The sequence below is a fragment of the Heterodontus francisci genome, chromosome 19 (assembly GCF_036365525.1).
Source record: "Heterodontus francisci isolate sHetFra1 chromosome 19, sHetFra1.hap1, whole genome shotgun sequence".
NCBI classification, from domain to species: Eukaryota; Metazoa; Chordata; class Chondrichthyes; order Heterodontiformes; family Heterodontidae; genus Heterodontus; species Heterodontus francisci.
The window spans coordinates 66,020,525-66,040,434 of NC_090389.1; the positions used below are offsets into that span (position 1 = coordinate 66,020,525).

General features: G+C 42.0%; 1 protein-coding gene and 1 long non-coding RNA gene across 4 annotated transcripts in view; one reads left to right on the forward strand and one right to left on the reverse strand.

Annotated features, from left to right (window-relative positions):
• pparg (peroxisome proliferator-activated receptor gamma) overlaps positions 1–662 on the reverse strand; it is a 162,580-nt gene extending 161,918 nt beyond the window's left edge. Inside the window, exon 1 of one of the 2 annotated variants that reach the window (XM_068051831.1) lies at positions 321–662. The gene's annotated coding sequence lies outside the window, so the exon portion shown is untranslated. The remainder of the gene's footprint in view (positions 1–320) is intronic. The other variant, XM_068051833.1, reaches the window with a different exon arrangement.
• Positions 360–18,298, forward strand: LOC137380138 (uncharacterized). Of its 2 annotated transcripts, none has more exons than XR_010976978.1 (4): positions 360–783; positions 10,102–10,183; positions 11,619–11,875; positions 16,444–18,298. It is a non-coding gene; the product is annotated as an uncharacterized lncRNA (long non-coding RNA). The 2 variants fall into 2 exon arrangements; XR_010976979.1 differs by having other exon boundaries at positions 361–783; positions 11,619–11,842.
• The last annotated feature ends 1,612 nt before the right edge of the window (positions 18,299–19,910 follow it).

The following is a 19,910-nucleotide window of genomic DNA, read 5'->3' on the forward strand; positions in this document are numbered from 1 at the left end:
TGTAAAACATCAAATTAATAAAGCAGAAGTGAAAATACAGTCAGCGTCAATTTAAAAAAGTGACTGAAACATCCCAACCTCCCCTTTCTCAATAGGACCGTAAAAAGTTTGGTATTGTACGGTTTTACAGATAGTAACTTAAACATAACTGGAGGTGACTACCTCAGTACAAAGAATTGGTTGCAAAGTGTTTTGCCAAACTCTTTCCACTGGCTACGAGAAGGTTACTCAACATTTAAACACTTTTGTACTTGCCCTTCACTACGTTCCAATGTATTGATTTACAGGCAGTTACATCAGCACTTTCGAACGCCACTAACCTTGACTCTTTAAACATTCAGCAAGAGTCTGGTCGCTTCCTCCGTGACACTTCTTCAGCAGTAGGTGCTAACTTTATCTCTTTCCAGAAGGTAAACACTGAGTCGTCTGCTGCTGTCTCAGGTGCGCGCTGCTCTGCTGCTCCCGGGCTTGTCCTGCCAAAGGGCGCGTGGACTGTCACAGGATTCCAGCCACGCGCTCAAAGTATCCACAGACGCGGTTGTCACAGGGTTCGAGCGGGGGCTGGCGGCGCGTCTCCGTCACCGTGACCGTGCGGGACGGACACTCAGCACGCCTGCCTGCTGCTGGCTGGCTGACTGAGCGAGCGACAGAGCGCGCGCCCGTGGAGAGGGAGCAGGCGCGCCCCCGGATCATGTGCAGCAGATGGAAGGCGGTGAATGAGTCCGGAAGGATAAAGTAGCTCGGTTGGTGCGGCGCCGCATTGCTTTCCACAGATCTGTCCTCGTAAGTTAACCACAAGACGTCACTTAATGTCAAAACAAAAACCCAGTGCTTTGCAGACAACTTTTCCGTTTTTTCAGGTTCCTCAAGCTAGGGCGAACTCCTAACTTCAGTCTTAACACCAGTGATGTTTCATACGCAATTCAGTAATGGGGCTTTGCTATGCGAAAGCAAATTGTTTACGGGGGCTTTGCATTTTAAGCGATAGATATACACAACATTCACTTGTGAAATATAAAAAAACATTGAAAATGTCGAACATACTAGAACCACATCGCAGGTCAATCAGCATTGGTAAAAAGTCAAATATGAGATTTTGCGTGTATACTATGCATTAGCACATTTGTACTGCAGAAGGAAAAACATAAGGACATGAAAGTTTAAAGGGTATAAAAGACATAAAATTGGTGCTACGTTTCTTGAAAAAATATCGAATTTTTATATTAAAGTATAGATTCAGATTCATTGTACTTCAATAGATTTTTAATATTTAAAAAATAAAAATAAAGTCATATTGTATTGTTAACATCTCTACTCCCAGCTTTTCCTGCTCCCCCACCCACCCACCTACCTACCTACCTACCTACCTACCTAAGTGATGCTCCCCTACCATCCATTTTTCCTTCCCTCTCCCCTTTGCTTTCCTCACTATCTTTTCCATTCATTGCCATCCACTCTACTCAGTCTTTCACTACCGTCTTCTCTCCTTGATATCCACTTGCATCTCTTTACTGTTTTTACTTTCCTGCAAACACACATGCGGGGATTGTGATGCACAATTAACCCGTGCCCATTGCAAACTGCGTGCTGCCTGCTAATTTAAATTTACATTTTTTCTCCATTCCTTCATGGGATGTGGGCATTGCTGGCAAGGCCAACATTTATTGCACATCCCTAATTGCCCTTGAGAAGTGTGCAGCCAGTACTAACTCACTGTTCAGCAGCTACACGGCTGATCAGGGGTTGCAAAATTGTGACAGGCTAGCACCAGTTAAAACTAGCTGGAACTACTTAAAGCCAGCCTGCACTTCTTAAAGGCGAGGGGCATTGTGACTGTACTAGGTGCTGGAAGTCATTGTATAAGTGATTTTGATCTGGGAAAGACACAAGAATGGCACAACAGGGCAGAGAGCAGACTCCAAGATTTTGCTACACTGCACTGGAGGCTTTGGTGCAGGAAGTGGGGAGGACGCGGGATGTCATCTATCCACAGGGAGCTAGGAGGCCCTCCAGGTTTGCAAAGACAGTGGGACCAGATAGTTTTAGTGGCCATTGCCAAGAGTCTAGCCCCAAGGACCTGGATGCAGTGCCACAAGAAATAGTCAAGGTCAGCGAATGTATCTTCAAATGCCATATCCTACCAACTGCACCACTTGCCTCAGACACTGCTCAATCAAAGCACCACGCCTCCAACACTCATTCAACAATCTCTCAATCAGGACCCATTCGTAACTTCCGTAGCTTCACCTCACCCTCATAGACTTAGAACTGTTGCAAACCTCACACCCATATCTCACAGCTTGCAAACACCCTGCCAGCTATTCAACTATGATAGCCACATCACCCAAACACATTGTACCACACTCACAGACACATTTCCCTCTGCCTTGCAGGACAAGGTGGACCAGAGGCAGCAGCAGCACCTAAGCAGTGGGGGACAGGCACGGCTGCATGTTCTCACCCTGATGGATGTGACAGTGCTGGGAACATCCGTGAAGAGTATGATGGGGTGGGCCACAGAAGAAGGTTAATGGGTAGGCATTGGTGGGTAGGCACAATGAAATGCTTGGTGCCTGTCAGAAAGCCTGTGGTCAATGCCAAGGAGCATGGAGGAGACTGGCACCAGCTTGGCACAGGCTTTGAGCAGAGTTTGGAGTCCATCCTCACCAGCTTCGATGTGATGGCCAATTCCAATGGCACGCTTGTGGACCCAACCATAATGCAATGTCTGATGGCTGAAGTTTTAAACTTCCATTGCAGTACAAGCAGAAGTCACCCGACATCTGGGTGCTGCAGTGGAAGCCCAGACTGAGGTCATGCAAGCCCAACTTTCTGCTGTGCATGTTCAGACAGCTCTTTTGCAAGCTCAGCTTGCTGCCATGCTAGTTCTTACTGCTGCCATCATAGCTGTGAATGCCAGAGTTCAAAAGAGCTTGCAGGGTGTCACAGCAGTGGAGCAATCTGTCCTCCAACACTGCTAGAACTGCTGAGGCACTGCCCCGGGGAGTGGAAGTGGCACAATGAAGCACAAACCTGCTCTTCTGTCTCAAGATGACAGCATTCGTCCTCCCACTAGTGCCACTGCACCAATGCCCTCGCTGTTGCTTGACAATCAACTAGCCCAGACAGCTGCAGCCCACACCGAGATAGTACTGTCCAAAGCTGGGCCTTCTAGAGCCAGAGCTGTTTGAAGGTGTCCTGCAAGGCATCTGCAGTCTCCCATACTGAAAGTCAATAGCCTTCCATCTGCTGTGCTGCAGCCATTGGGGTAGCACAGCGTATGAGCACTAAGACAGGTAAAGGCACACAGAAGACAGGGACTAAGGGAATACATAAGAATGATTAGTTGACATTTGTAGGCAATATGTATGGTTTGATCCATAAATTTGGTTTGGAATGTTTTATTCTGTGGTGGCTTATATATTTTGCATTTTGGCCAAGGGGATGCTGTGATGGTCAGTAATAGAACAATGTAGATAGCGTAACATAATAAACGGCCCTAAGGTGCTTCACAGTAGCATTACAAAACAAAATATGACACTGAGCAGGACACATTAGGTCAGATGACCCCAAAAGCTTGGCCAAAGGTAGGTTTTAAGGAGTCTCTTAAAGGAGGAAATTGAGGCAGGTGGCAGATTTCAATGAAGATGCCCTTAGTGAAGTGGAAAGTTCTGACACATTGTTCCTTGCTGAGGTATGAGAATTGCTCCCCAAACACCCTGGCGAATATGGCATCCTGTTGAGAGCCCTTCTTGCTCCCCCACCTCCTCCCTCTTCCAGCAGCATGTCCTGCTTTGTCGCTTCTGCTCATTCTCCTCGTCATGCTAAAGTCCAAGGGGAATACATACTACTGCATGCATGGCTGGGCGCAAGTGATTTTTGCAGAATCCTTGAAGTCTGGAAAAAGGCCTCCAACATCTGTCCCGTCCCTCCCCATAGACTTTAGCAACTTTAAACAACTCTGGAAACCACCAAACACTTCTACAATCGCAACAAAAGCCAGTAGAAATAAACTAGCGGCTAAGTTGTAAGTCGTTGATGATTCCTTTAAATAGGGCTGGTGGCGCATCTTTCCAGCTGGTGAACTCGTGTTCAGCTGTGCGTGATTAAGACTGAGGGTTGGCTGGAGCGTTGACATCCAAAATGGGAGTGCTGCTGTTGACTCAGTGTCACAATCTGCAAGTACTGCATACTTCTGGTGGGCGTTCACTATGCATGCACTAACATCCTCCCCAAAATGCATCTGGCGTAGCCATCATCAGCAGTGTGTGCACGCCAATGTCATTTTGGAGGCAAACCAGTGCCTCGGAGCCAAATTTCACAGCCATTTGTTTTCCCATTGAGAATAGTCTGCGTTTTCTTTGGAGGAAGAAGAATAGGAGAAAAGGAAGGTGGCCAGACTGGTCAGGCAGTATAAGTATAGGAGGTGCCTGGCACTTACTCAGTGGTATGATTACTCCAGAAATACAGATTGAGGCATTGGCACCACTACTTGATCCAAGGACAATGTTGTGGGGAAAATGCCTCACAATGGAAGCCATCAATTATTTATGCGACTTGCTTCAACCTGACATATATAATCCCTTTTCCATCACAGGCAATGCCAGTGGCTGTCATGATCACATCCGCCTTGAACTTTTATGCAACAAGGTCATTCCAAGCTGCCACTAAAATATCAGTAACATTCGAAAATTAGCTGTGCTGTCAGAGAGGCATTTTTGTTAGGGTAAGCCAATTCATCTACTTGCACATGGGCGACTAGCGGTAGCATGACGGGGTGTAACAATTTTGCAGAGTAGCAGGATTGTCCAAGGACCAAACAGTAGATTTGACCTATATGTTAAAATGTTCTCCCTCGATTAATGCATCACCTCTGTTAACAAGAAAGAATTTCACTCTCTCAGTATCTAGTTTGTTTACAACTAGCAGCACCACATCATGCAATTGAATGCTCGCTTCCTGGAAACCGCTACACTGTCTTCATGTTAAGGTTCTTCACAATGCCACACAGAAAGTCTAACAGTGGTTGAGAGGGGTTCAGGGGTTCTCTCTGATGCCATGATTGATGAATCTATTTTCTTTCCCAGAACATCGCTGAGTACCTCAATTATAAAGCCTATTCTACCACAAGAGTCATATTGAGCACACAGTGAAATTTTAAATTCATGCTAGGGGTGCAATTTGGAAAAGCCCAGCACCGGTGGCCATTCTCACTGCTGTTATGCTGTCTTCAGATTTTTATAAAATGATCTCTAGTTAGCATAAGCTGCAATAAAATCCAGGTGATAGCATACAAACCATAATAACAAGTGTTATGAACCATGCATTTACTATGTGAGGCTATCAGTGAGGTGAAAGAGTATAAGGATGTGAGTGATGGAATAATTCCAAGGGAAGGCTGAGGGATATAAAGGGCCTTAGGTGATGCATGGAATTGATGGTGAGCTATTGAAGCATTTAAATGCGGTGAGGGAAAGGTGATTGGAAGTAGCATGCTTATTTAGTTGAATGCATTCTTAAAAGGTAGGCTGGCTTCTCCTTCTTTGGCAGTCTTGATAAAGTTGCTAAACTTTTTGTGACATTGCAGTGCAGTGTATAGATCGTGGCGTTGCCATTCACTACCCTGACCACCTCCTGTCACTCTGCTGTGCTGTTCTCTTCATGGAGCGATGTTGCAGTGTTCCAAATAAACACTTTTATTGCTTCATTTGATAGCCTGGGGCCTCTCATGCCTCCTGCGAACTTATATATTTTCTGCTGAAAACTAGCTAAACTGCTGCAGGCCTTTAAATGTTACAGCAGGATGCAAGTTTCTAATTTCACGATAGGAAGCTCTCAGTGACTGGTCTTTTTGTACACAGGAGTTGCCATGATTAAGTGAATCTTCAATGACCCTAGAAACTTTGTCGTGGTCCACCCACTTATTGTTGAGTGAACATGAATTTCTCTCTACCATTTTCACTTTGACTTTTCTGGGCTGTATTGCCAAGGTTCCCATATAAAAATGGTCACTGGGCAATATGTTAGCATGTAGCTGGACTCATGAAATTATCCTGAAGCCTAACTCAGTGGCTTCAGGTGAGGAGTGGAGTAAACTGGAGAAAAGAATTTTTTTTAACTTGCCAAGGTAATGAGTTGACGTATGGCTGAACTAAGGATTTTTCTCTCAGCCATTGTGAATATTGTGCTGCACTGTTTGACGAATTAGTTGTTTGAATAATTACCAGCAAATTATATATGTGGATAAGAACTTAATTACAATTTCTAATGTAGACTGCTGTATTGTAAACAAGTGTGATGTCAGTACATTATGTTTACAGATACTTTGACATCCAAACATATATAGTTGGCGAGCAGCATCCACAACCAGATACTTGTTGTGACCAGGGGAACCATTATAAACTGATTCCTGCCTGGCCTCTTATGACCCTTGTAGTTTTTAAAATTCTGTTTCCAACAAGAATCAGAGAAGCAAAAATTAATTATGTTTGTTGAAGTCAATAATGATCTTGCCAAAATACCTCTGCCTTTAGCTCTAAAGAGGAAATGAAACAGGGAAAAGGCTGCAATAACTTGACAGATGATGAGTCATCCCAAACCCAAAGTGTTTGTGGATTGATGCCTGGTTATTCCAGTGAGCTGCCAATTGAAAGGAAAGCAGGCGCAATCCTATCCGGAGGCAGATAAAGCAACTTTTGGAAGAATTGGTAATTGTGATGTTAGGATGTTTCAGGGTTACTCACAGATCCCACATCAACATCTACCTCATCATAGAAAGTGCTCCAATTTAAAAAAAAATACAAAAGTATTAACAAGAGGTTTAGTCCTCACTAGCTAACAAAGTTATAAACACCAGTTTTTTTAAAAACAAGGGGAAAAGGTTGCAACGTTATTCTTAACTATATTGGAACAAATTTGAAAGGAAATTACAGAGAGGTGCAACAGTTATAGGGTAGTTATAATGGGGGACTTTAATTATCCTAACATAGACTGGGATAGTCGTAGTTTGAGGACAGGAGTTTCTGCAGTATGTTCAGGAGAATTTTCTACATCAGTATGATTCCAGTCTAATGGGGAAGGAGGCATTGCTGGATCTGGTTCTGGGAAATAAGAAGGGTCAAGTGACTCAAGTGTCAGTCGGGCAACATTTAGGGGACAGTGACTGTAGCATCATAAGATTTAGGTTAAGTAGGGCAGCACAGTGGCCCAGTGGTTAGCACCGCAGCCTCACAGCTCCAGCAACCCGGGTTCGGTTCTGGGTACTGCCTGTGAGGAGTTTGCAAGTTCTCCCTGTGACCGCGTGGGTTTCCGCCGGGTGCTCCGGTTTCCTTCCACAGTCAAAGACTTGCAGGTTGATAGGTAAATTGGCCATTGTAAATTGCCCCTAGTGTAGGTCGGTGGTAGGAGAATGGTGGGGATGTGGGAGGGAATATGGGATTAATGTAGGATTGGCACAGACTCGGTGGGCCGAAGGGCCTGTTTCAGTGCTGCATCTCTCTATGGATCTCTATTTCTCTGAATGGTATTTAGCTATGTGTCCCAACTTTCAGTAAATTATTAGTTAATTTATGAGTGGACTGTTTGACGGGTGTTTGTTGGCTGTAGTCAAAGCATGTCAAACTGCTGTTATGCCTGCTCATAAAATTGGATAAAGCAAAAAACAAATATTGGAAATAAGTTTAAAGAAAATCAATCTTCGAGCCATAAATCACAGTGTTGCCCATCACCAAGGGTCCACTAGGAACATTATTTTGCAGTCTAAGTCCCAGATTTGCTGAAAGCAGCATGTATTTAGGGAACTCATTCATCAAGAGGGGTAGAGCTATGTTAACTCATTTTTCACTGTTTCAGCAAGGGTAGCAGCTGAGTGGCCTAAAAGTCGAAGGAAATAAAGGCATGGCATATGTAATAGCATAAGTCACTCCATAAGCTCCTGGAACATCTGTGTTCAAATAATCACGTACAACATAGAAGCACCAATAATGCAGCACAGGTTATCACAACATCAGGGCCAGTATATCTTAAGAATTGATGAATGGTGTACTTGGGACAAACTGATGCCGCGGAATGGGGTGGCACAGTGGTTAGCACTGCAGCCTCACAGCTCCAGTGACCCAGGTTCGGTTCTGGGTACTGCCTGTGTGGAGTTTGCAAGTTCTCCCTGTGACTGCGTGGGTTTCCGCCGGTTGCTCCGGTTTCCTCCCACAGCCAAAGACTTGCAGGTTGATAGGTAAATTGGCCATTGTAAATTACCCCTAGTGTAGGTAGGTGGTAGGATGTGATAGGGAATATGGGATTAATGTAGGATTAGTATAAATGGGTGGTTGTTGGTCGGCACAGACTTGGTGGGCCGAAGGGCCTGTTTCACTGCTGTATCTCTCTATGACTGATGGTCAATTGCAGCTTTCCCACCCCGTGGAAAGATTCCTTTTTAAAATTTGTGGCAGCTAGCAAGTTAGCTTGGCCAGTTTTACAGTCTAAGAAGCAAGCTTCTACTTTAATGCCTATGTATGCAGAGAAAGTGAGTGACATCTTTATTACTTTATGTAGTGAGATGCATAGAGAAGTATATAGCATTGATTTCAACCTAACTCTCTGGTGGGGATTGTGTTGGGCTTTGGTCGAGCATTCAGTTTATACCCCGCCTGATTTTATGCTCCACTGACTTCAGTGGGATGCAATATTGTACAGGATGTAAAAGGGGCATCCGAACCAAAAATGCCCCATTTCCACCATGTGGGTTAAGTTAAAATTAGGGTTATGGCTCACTTTTGTATTTGCCATGTTTCAGAATTTTTTAGCTTTTTTCCACTGAATGGTTTTGAAAATAATGAGTTTCATTTGAATTTGTTGCATTTTACAGTTGTGTTTTGATGGAAATGTATTCATGCATTTTGGAACAAAAGGCTTTGTGATGGTTGGTAGTTAAAATGCTAATCAGCTATGTTTTAATATTTTTCTATCATAGGTTGTAAATAATAAACAACTCATTACCCTGTGTCAGAAGTCAGAAAATACCTCAATGCATTGGAAAGTCTTTGATCCCTTCCTGTCTGTGAACAGACGGAGATAAAACACAGATACACAGGCAGTTAACTAGGTTTCTAAAGGGAAAACTGTGAAGCTGTTGCTGAGAGTAACAGGTTAGAATTGCTGGAGGATAGTTAGAAGTCACCTTGTTTAAATCAAGTAAGATGGTCCACAGTATGGAGAAACGTGGTGTGTTCTTTATTTTGTATTATTATGTAAAGATAGATTCTATTGATTGAATTAAATGAGTTTGATCACAACTGTTATTTTATATATTTGCTTTACTGTTAAATAAAATAACATCCATTTGTATCTGGTCTCATTATCAAGTGTTTCCACCTTCAGAGAGATTGAAGAAGCACACATAATTTGAATAATGCATTTCAGGTCACAAGGGGATACTATTACAGAGAAACACCTGTATTATATATTTTGCAAGTGTACATTGGGCAATGTGAGTCAACTCCCATTAAATAAAGTCTTCAACACTCCCCCCTGCTCTCATGCTCACATCTCTGTCCTGGGATTGCTGCAGTGTTCCAGTGAACATCAACGCAAGCTCGAGGAACAGCATCTCATCTACCGATTAGGCACATTACAGCCTGCCGGTCTGAACATTGAGTTCAATAATTTCAGAGCATGACAGCCCCCCACTTTACTTTCATTTTTAGTTATTTTTTCTTCCCTTTTTTTTTGGCATTCCTTTTTACATTTTTTACAATCTTTTTTTGTATTTATTTCAGTTCATCTTAGTTTGTTCAGTTTGCTCACCCACTGTTTTTTTCAGGTTGTTTTTCTTCAGGTTTGTACTTGCTGATGTTCAATATTCAGTATATTCACACCTAATCTGTACTAATGCTTTGTCTTTCAACACACCATTAACATATTGTTTGCCTTTGCTCCATGACCTTTTGGTCAGCTATGTGGCCTGGTCCAATCTGCACCTTCTCCTTTGTTATCTCTTGCCCAACCCCCACCTCACTTGTTTATAATCTGTGACTTTTCTAATATTTGTCAGTTCCGAAGAAGGGTCACTGACCCGAAACGTTAACTCTGCTTCTCTTTCCACAGATGCTGCCAGACCTGCTGAGTGAATCCAGCATTTCTTGTTTTTGTCTTCAGACTGGTAACTGATTCCACAGATCCCTAGAAGGTATCTACAGCACTTCTGAATATGTAACAGTACTGTGTATAGTTCACTTATCTGTCTTACTTCAATAATTAATTGCCGCCTTGTTTAAGATCTTCCTAATTTTATATGATTATTTTATTAAAAATATTCACATTTGGATAGCATAAGAAGATGCTAGGTTATTGCCCACCCAGAGGAAGCAAAGTATAATCAGAAGGATAGATTTTTCTGAGCCTCTCTGGCTTGTACATTGTCTATGGGATGATTTCAAAGCAGCATTAGTAAAAGCCTGGTAACAGGTTACCACCACCCTGTCCCCTTGCCATGGATGGCATGTGATGTGGGAATCAGCAGTGAAGGATAAAAAATAGTTTGGAAATAAATAGTGTTACTTTCACAAAAAACAGAATTTAATGCTACTAAAGATGCTATTTGTATAAGCATTTTTTAAAAATATTTTGTCTGTCGTACATAATTTAAAATAATGTATTAATTGTGATGTGATACTGTTTAATGTGTTAGATATCTTCTAGCCATTATTTCTATTGTGGCAGCTGCTGCCCTTTGTACATTTTCATAGGGATGTCTTTAATTTTATGTAACCATAATGTCAGATTGACTCAGTTGTCACCTGAGTCAGGAGGCTATGGATTCATGCCTCATCAAGCATATAATCCAGGATGATATTTTAGTACATCAGTGAGGGTGTGCTGCATTATCAGAGATGCCAGTAAACCAATGCTCTGTTTGCTCATTCTGGTGGTTCAGGTGTTAATTAAAGCTCCTGTGGCACATTTTACAGGAGACTACATAGAATTACACAGAATTGATCAGAAACATGCCATTCAGCCCAACTGCCTGCGTGAGTGTTTATGCTCCACATGACCCTCCTCCCACCTTACTTTGTCCAACCCCTATCATTCCTTTCTCCCTCATGTACCTATCTAACGTCCCCTTAAGTGCGTCTTGAGAGTTGCGAGTTCTCCTGATCAGAATTTTTCCTTTAACCAACACCACTAAAAGTAGATTAATTGGCCATTCAACCAATTAGCTATTTGTAGAATGTTCTGTGTACAAATTGGCTGCCTCAATTGCCTACGTAATTGCACTTCATAACAATTCATTTGTTGCTGAAGTTCTTTGAAATGACCCAAAGTCACGATAAGGCATTTAAAAAAAAATTGCACTGAAAAACAGGATAAGTGGGTTTACTGTTCTAGACGGATAAAAGAGAGTTTGGAGTGGTGCTATTAATGTTCAGCATTGTGAGTGCATCTCTGGGATTCATAGTTTTGTGTTAGCATTTTGAGGAGAAATAATTTGCCAAGTAAGGTGACCTTCAACGCTAGACATGCCATGTCTAATTTTTCTTGATTTTGAATTTTCAGTATTTATATTTGCAATGTTACAGGAAAACTACTAATTTGCAGTGAAATACAATATTGTTCATTCATAGGATCATGGAATTGTTACAGCGCAGAAGGAGGCCATTCAGTCCATCGTGTTTGCACCGGCTTTCCGGAATGCAATTCATCTAGTACCATTCCCCCCCCTCATCACTGACAAGGCAAGAATTTATTGCCCATCCCTAATTCCATTTAACTGAGTGGCTTGCAAGGTCATTTCAGAGGAAAGTTAAGAGTCAACCACATTGCCGGAGACACATTTTGCCCAGAACAGGTAGGGACAGTGGATTTCCTTTAAGTGAACCAGGTGGGTTTTTATGACAATCTGGTAATTAAACCGTCAACATTACTGACAGTAGATTTTTATTCCAATTTAGTTATTAAATGTATTCAAAATCCCTGGCTGCCATGATGCGATTTGAACTCATGGGGCTGAATTTTCGGGGCCTCCCGAAGGCGGGAACAAAGGCAGGGGGGCTCCAAAAATACTGGGGTTAGCTGGCGTGCCAGTTGCAAGATGCCATTCCAAGCACCAGCCATTTTTGGGGAGACAAATCTGCGGCCTGGGTAGGTTGCCTGCTCCCACCAGGTGGGCAAGCAATTAGGCTCATTTAGAGCCTTGTTAAAGGTAAGTTTAGGAGGTTGACTAGGATTTTACAGTCGGCCTTCTGTTTCCCAGAGCGTCAGGGGGCAGATCAACTCTCTGGAGGTGGGCACACAGTGGCAGGCTGGGGTGCCAGTGCTCCTGGCAGGCCTACAGGCCCTCCCTGTCTGCCTGGGTGGGTGTACCGCCAAAGACCACCCGTAGAGGGGCTCCACTTGGCTACTTTTTCTGTTTCTTATTTAAAATTTTTAAAAAGTGGTTGAGAGAGCACCTTTGTATTGAGGCACCCTCCCAGTTATTTATCTTGTAATGTAGCCAGTGCTTCTCTGAAGCTGGAAGGCCTCTGATTGGCCCTCCAGCTTCAAGAGCCCACCTGCTGCCCTTAATTGGAAAGGAAATCTGTCTCCATGCCAATTAAGGGCTCACCCACTTGAAAATCTTAACTTTAATCAGTTTACCCTTCAGAGGAGGATTTCTGACCCAAAAACAAACTCAACTCCTGTTTCCCTCCTCCATGGGGAAAATTCAGCCCATGTTTTCTAGACCATTGGTCTGGGTCTCTGGATTGCAGTTCAGAAATATAACCATTATACCACCATTTCCTCATGCCTATAATTCTCTTTATGGTCAAGATCTGACTCAGCCTGGCTGTTAAGAGAACTGCTGAGCAGCAACAGGGTGCTTCCCCACCAGGAAGGGAAATCAGCAGGTGTGTTAAACCATGCTTATTTTGCTCACATCATAATCTCTGACTACAAGAGATATGGGAGCATATTACCAGGCCACCACATTCTCATTTGGGAAAATAGTGCAGGGGGGCTATGAAAAGAGGGGAGAATATAACTTTTTAAACTGGAGAAGAAAGAAAACACAATGGCCTGGAATTTGTTGCAGTGGCAATGTCGGTGAAACAATGTTGTTGAACCTGTATATAACTGAAATTTTTTCCAAACAAAGTTTTCCTTTAACAAAATGAATTCTATGTATGAGAGTTTTTTGTATTATTTAGCATTGGCCAAAACCCACTTGAAATGAAACTGATTAAAATGAGATACCACTTATTAAAGCTTTATAGTTTACTGTTGATAATTGAAAGTTTTTTTGTGTTAAAAAGTTTGAATTATTAAATAATTAGGATAAAGCAGTGTACACAACACAGGACATTGGGAATTTAGTGTTAAATGTTGAATTATCAGATCATTTGAATTAAGGAGCTTTGAACTGAAGATTGTACTGACGTTGCCCAAGAAATTACTTTTACTCAAGTATCAGTTTTCCATACATATGCAATTCCATGACCTTGATGAGAGATGGCATGGGTATAGAACTTTACTAATAAGGAAGATTCTGCATTGAAGAATGGAGATTCTGCATTGGAAAATGACATTTCTGCAACAGTTGGAAATAGAAAAAAGAAAGAAAGAAAATAAATAAAATAACAATTTGCCAAACAGACTTCCTCTCAATATTGCACATACGAACATAGGAATTAGGAGCAGGAGCCTGCTCCACCATTCAATAAGATCATGACTGATCTGATTGTAACCTCAACTTCTCATTCCTGCCTACCCCCAATAACCTTTCACCCCCTTGCTTATCAAGAATATATCTATCTCTGCCTTAAAAATATTCATAGACTCTGCTTGCACTGCCTTTTGAGGAAGAGAGTTCCAAAGACCCATGACCCTCTGAGAGAAAAAAATTCTCTTCATCTCTGTCTTAAATGGGCAATCCCTTATTTTTAAACAGTGACCCCCAGTTCTAGATTCTCCCACAAGGGAAACCTCCTTTCCACATCCACCCTGTCAAGACCCCTCAGGATCTTTATATGTTTCAATCAAGTCGCCTCTTACTCTTTTAAATTCCAGCGGATACAAGCCTACCCTGTCCCAACCTTTCCTCATAAGATAACCTGCCCATTCCAGGTATTAGTCTAGTAAACCTTCTCTAAACTGCTTCCAACGAATTTACATCCTTAAATAAGGAGACCAATACTGTACACGGTACTCCAGATCTGGTCTCACCTTTGCCCTGTATAACTGAAGCATAACCTCCCTATTTTTGTATTCGATTCCCCTCGTAATAAACGATAACATTCTATTAGCTTTCCTGATTACTTGCTGAACCTGCATATTAACCTTTTGTGATATATGCACTCGGACACCCAGATCCCTCTGCATCTCAGAGCTCTGCAATCTCTCACTATTTAGATAATATGCTTTTTTGTTCTTCCTGCCAAAATAGGCAATTTCACATTTTTCCCACATTATACTCCATTTGCCAGATCTTTGCCTGCTTATTTAATCTATCTTTATTCCTTTGTAGCCTCCTTATGTTCTCTTCATAACTTACTTTCCTACCTATCTTTGTGTTATCAGCAAATTTAGCAACCATACCTTCAGTCCCTTCATCTAAGTCATTTATATAAATTGTGAAAAACTGAGGCCCCCAGCGCTGATCCCTGTGGCACACCACTCGTTACATCTTGCCAACCAGAAAATGACCCATTTATGCCTACTCACTATTTCCTGTTAGCTAGCCAATCTTCTATCCATGCCAATATGTTGCCCCCTACACCATGAGCTTTTATTTTCCGCAATAACCTTTGACCTGGCGCCTTATCAAATGTATCCAAGTTCAAATCCTGCAAGTAGATACCAGTTGAAAGAAAGCATTTACAGGAGCCTACCCTAATGAATGTAAATAAGGTGTTGTGCTGGTTTTGACAGGTATTTTCACAAAATCTGCCAAGCCCTGGTTCATTTTGATCAGTTGTTCTGTCCCAAAATGGAGGACCTCAAATTTACCAATAGGTGGCTGGGAGATGGGAAAAAATGCCACAATGTCAAACACTGAAACATTTGCTGCAAAGCAGGTGTTATAAACAAAGGTGTTGCAAATGCTGGCAGGAGAGGTTACCCTGTTGCTGCCTGTCTGAGAATATGACCCATCAGACATTTTTAGACTAATGAAATGGGTTTCTTTTAGCACAAGCCTTTATGCTTCTCTGGAGAAATTTATGCGTGGTAAGTTTAGTGATGATGGAGGAATAGTTTTATTATGTGTGAAGATTTGAAATTAGGAAATCAAACAGCAGCAGTTTCCTGTGTGTTATGCAAATAAGGAAGCATAGATGAAGGCTGACATGTTGAAAGTCTGATTGAAATGTCTGGACAACAAGACAAATCAACTTGCATAAAAGTAGCGTAAATTTAACTGCTTAATTGTGAATGAGAAGCAGTTCACAAAAATGCTACAGGGTGTGTGTTATGGCATTGTATACATAGAGCTTTTAATATATTATAGATAGTTATACTATAATGCTCAGGGTAAATACATCATGGTTGTTTTCCTTAGAGCAGAGAAAGCTGAGGGGGGACCTGATTGAGGTACACAAAATTATGAGGGGCATAGATCAGAAGAAACATTTTCCCTTAGCGGAGGTGTCAATAACCAGGGGGCGTAGATTTAAGGTAAGGGGGCAGGAGGTTTAGAGGGGATTTGAGGAAAATGTTTTTCACCCAAAGGGTGGTTGGAATCTGGAACACACTGCCTGAAGGGGTGGTAGAGGCAGGAGCCCTCACAACATTTAAGAAGTATCTAGATGAGCACATGAAATGCCATAGCATACAAGGCTACGGGCCAAGTGCTGGAAAATGGGATTAGAATAGATAGGCTTATGGCCGTCGCGGACACGGTGGGCTAAAGGGCCTGTTCCTGTGCTGTATAACTCTATGATTTGTATTTTTTTAAATTCATTCATGAGTAGGAGTTGCTGGCAAGGCCAGCATTTATTGCCCATCCCTAAATGCCTTTGAGAAGGTGTTGGTGAGCCGCCTTCTTGAACTGCTAGAGTCTGTGTGGTGAGGGTACTTTCACAGTGCTGTTAGGAAGGGAGTTCCAGGATTTTGACCCAGTGACAATGAAGGAATGGCAATATAGTTCCAAGTCAGGTTGGGTGTGTCACTTGGAGGGGAACTTGCAGGTGGTGGTGTTTCCATGTGCCTGCTGCCCTTGTCTTTCTAGCTGGTAGAGGTTGCGGGTTTGGAAGCTGCTGTTGAAGGACCCATGGTGAGTTGGTGCAGTGCATCTTGTACACGGTACATGCTACGCCACAGTGCACTGCTGGTGAAGGGGGTGAATGTTTTAAGTGGTGAATGCAGTGCCAGTCAAGCAGGCTGAATCGTGTGGAATGTCTTGAATGTTGTTAGCCTGCACTCATCCAAGCAAGTGGAAAGTATTCAATCACACTTCTGACTTGTGCTTTTTAGGTGGTGGAAAGGCTTTGGTGAGTTAGGAGGTGATTCACTCATCACAGAACACTGAACCGCTGTCCTGCTCTTGTAACCTTAATATATATGTGGCTGATCCAGTTACATTTCCAGTCAATGGTGACACCCCAGGATGTTGATGGTGGGAGCTTCAACAATAGTAATGCTATGGAATGTCAAGGCAAGTTGGTGAGGCTCTCTTGCTGGAGATAGTGATTGCCTGGCACTTGTGGTGGCGTAAATGTTACTTGCCACATATCAATCCAAGCTGGAATGTTGTCTGGATGTTGCTACATGTGGGCATGGACTGCTTCATTATCTGAGGAGTATGAACAAAGTAGAATCTGTGAATATGTCTGAACTCCTTGTCTTAAGTGTCAAAAATGATAGTTGTTGTGATTTTTTTATGGATGATGACAAAAAATCGGAAATAATAAAAATCAGATATAATGACCCAGGTTTTCCTGGGGACTTGTGTACGTCTACATTGTAGGGACCATTGAACAGTGCAAAGGAGAGAGGAAATCATAGAGTAAGTGATTAATGCCATTAATTATGCCAATTTATATTTTTCTGGAATTTCTACACCACTCTGCCATCACCTTTGCCGAAAACAGTTAGGAGATATTCATCATAGCTCCGCTTCCTATTGAAATCAATGGTGATCACTATTTTGCTGCATTAAAGCCAGTTTTTATGCCACTGCAAGGTAGATTTAAAAATAATGGTGCTAGTGAATTTGCAGTGGCATGAAATTGTCTTTCGATTATGCATTCGCTGAGCCAGACTACTTTTAAGTGATGCTGAAAGTAATTTTGAGCTCATATGGAAATTGTTTCCTTTCAGAGTATAAGTAACAACAAACTCTGTGGAAAAGACATAGTATAGAACAATGGACTGATTTTGATGCAGAAACAATGGTGAGGCTGACAGCTGTGACCACTATTAAAGTGTCAGTTGGACGGCATCTTCCAGTGACTACACACATGCAGTTAAACATGGAAATCTAGAAGTTTTCGTTAGAGTTGCCCTGCTCCTCCAGAAGTTGTACTATAGCAGTATCTCGCTGAAAGACTCGCCATTGAAATACATGGAATGGCGTGAAGTTGCTATACTTAAGTGACATGTTCTCATTAAATTCATCAGAAAATGTTAGGGCTAGTCCATTCAAATGCAAGTAATCTTATAACAGAGTGTAAGTCTTGATTACTGCGAAACATCCTCTCTGACACTGAAAAATATCTTTTACAAGTGTGGAGTCTCCTTCCTTCAGTTTTAAATTAATGTTGGAAATTTTTTTTAAAATGTTTTTCTTTCTGTTTTATCACTCTCCTAATCTGATTTTTCTTTCCTTCTCTTTATTTTGCTTTCTGTGCATGATTTTATAGTGAATTAAATATTATAACTGACTCTTCCTGATTCTTCAAGTTGATTGGCAAAGGAGATGCACAGTTGCTTTCCCTATTTACACAGGTCCCAGATTCCTGAAGAGGGCACTACATGTTGGCTGTCTAATTTACAAAGTGTTTCACTGAAAAATCCCATCGGAAATCTGTGTGCAAGTGCACTATTGAACGGCAGGAGCACTTTGTTCACCTGTGAGCAAAATATGGCCCAATGTTTCAGGAAAATACCTGAAACTGAAGCAATGTGATTATGTTGTTCTGAGTCCAAAAAAACTTCATAAGACATGTAAGAGTCAGTTTCACAAACTGGTGTATGTTTATCAGCCCTTTTGGAGTTCAAACTAAAACTATTTTTGGAGAACGTCTTTTAATGGTCATTCTGTATAAACGTTTCTTTTCATGTGGCTGTATCTCTGAAATTGATTATGAGTGATTAAAATATATTTCAATTGCTGGAATTTGTGCTGTTTTCTGTTCTTTGATGCAATATTGAGCAAATGGCATGCAGAGCCTTTTATCACTAAAACTCAAAGTGTTAAAAATAAACAATTTGATTATGACTAGTTCACAGGTATGTGTAGCAGGCCTTGCTGCACCAGATATCTAACAAAGAGTCAAATCAAAACACACAAAAATGATCACATTGTATAGTCCTTCAGTTATAAATATCCATATTATCCTTTATGTTGAAAGTAAGATCAGGAAAACCTGTTTCTCTGAGCTGACCAGTATTTATTTTCAGTTTGCACATGAGATGCTGCCAAAACAAACTGTATTACAGTTTAAAATGTGTTTTTGGAAAATGAGAAAAGTTTTGGCAAACACTTTTTCCTCAATAGCACTCTTTTAACTATTGTTTTCTCCTAACTCTTCTCTCATCCTTTTTTTCTTTCCTTTCTGATTAAGACTCTTTAAATTTGCCGTGTGCTTCATGAGTACTTACATCCAATAGATGGGATTCTGAATATCTGTTTGAACATAAACATAATTTCAAATATATTATCTACACAGTATTTTATCTAATAAACAGCTTTCTGTATTCCAGTTGAGTTCATTATTCTATGGGAACTAAAACAAAAAGCAATAATGGGAGTTTTAACTGATAGATGGGAAAGGAGCAAGTATTTGCTGTTTTAATGCCTCTGGATTTGGTGGAGGATAAGGCTCCTACTGGAGTATAGTGGAAGCCTAAGCAATGTATGCAAATCAAGGGCACATGAAAGGTATGAACCGTAATTGCATCTTCATTTCTTGCTGAATGGGGCATCCACCTGTGACCCACCCTGCCAAATATAGCTGTCGGAAAGCGAGATAGGTCACTGAACATAAGTGGAAATATTTTCCTAATTGGGACCAGGAGGAGCAGGAGTTCTCTATCAGGTCCCATAAAGATCATCCAGGGTGTCCCAGGTTCCACCAACCCCCTCTCCCCTGCAACAGTTGCTCACAACGCTTTCCCCTCCCAAGTCTAGCTTGTCACCAACAGTGTTCTCTTGCTGCCAGCAGGTGGCCTCAGGTCTGTCCAATCCTTGTTTTCTCTTCCCCCTTCACTAGCCAGCTGCTGCTTTCCTCCTGAAATGGGGGAGTGACTGACCACTATCATTGAAATGAGGCCCAGGAGATTTCTACTGCAAGGCTTTTAATAAAGATTCTCATGCAGGTTGCTGTTTGCTCCCTCTGGCTTCTCACTGGGAGTTAAAATCAGCCCAAATGGCGGGCAGCCATAAAGGCGGGGCTAAAGTGTGGCGAGTCGAAGAGACTTAGTAGTTGGCACGAAAAAAGACAGAGGCGCAAGGGGAGAGCCAACTGTGTAACAGCCCTGACAAACAAATTTCTCTGCAGCACCTTTGGAAGAGCCTGTCACTCTAGAATTGGCCTTTATAGCCACTCCAGGCGCTGCTTCACAAACCACTGACCACCTCCAGGCGCTTATCCATTGTCTCGAGATAAGGAGGCCAAAGAGAGAAGAAAGGAATAGCCTAAAAATTCTGTGACACCATTGCTCTGGCAGAAATGCCTGGATCAGGGTCTCTGCCTTTAGGACTTTGCAATGATGTTGTA